Here is a 678-nt window from a genome sequence, read left to right as displayed (position 1 = left end):
CGGGAAGCCGAGGTGGGCGTATCATGAGGTCAGGAGATGGAGAACATCAGGAGAGCCAGACTCAAAAAAAAAAAAAAAAAAAGCTATTCTCAAGCTGCTTTGGTCCTAGCCCCGCCCCTGAACTTCATGCCCCTGCTAATTAAAAGCTGGATGTGGTAGCTTAAGTCTGTAGTCCTAGCTACTTGGGAGTTAGAGACAGGAGGATCCCTTGAGCCCAGGAGTTGGAGCCACTGCAGCCGGCCTGTTGTTGTTTTTGAGACAGGGTCTCACTCTGTCACTCAGGCTTGAATACAGTGGTGCGATCAAGGCTCACTGCAGCCTTGATCTCACAGGCTGAAGCAATCGTCCCACCTCAGCCTCCCAAATAGCTTGGACTACAGGTGGGCACCACCAAGCCTGGATAATTTTTGTATTTTTTTGTAGAGATGGGGTTTTGCCATGTTGCCCAGGCTAGTCTTGAATTCCTCCTCCTTCCACTGTCCATCTACATTTACCAAACTTTAGCCCAGTGGCTTTCAAACTTTCCTATCCCCCGCTACTGGCAAGTATGAAGAGCAATTAAACTTTTTTGAACATTATCCACAATAAGAAATACATTTATAACCTGGTATACAAATTCAAATATATCATCAAAATATATTCTTAAAGTATGTATAAATGTACTCTTAAAATATTCTC

The sequence above is a fragment of the Colobus angolensis genome, unplaced genomic scaffold (genome assembly GCF_000951035.1).
Source record: "Colobus angolensis palliatus isolate OR3802 unplaced genomic scaffold, Cang.pa_1.0 Scaffold8, whole genome shotgun sequence".
Lineage (NCBI taxonomy): Eukaryota > Metazoa > Chordata > Mammalia > Primates > Cercopithecidae > Colobus > Colobus angolensis.
This window is presented reverse-complemented; position numbering follows the sequence as displayed.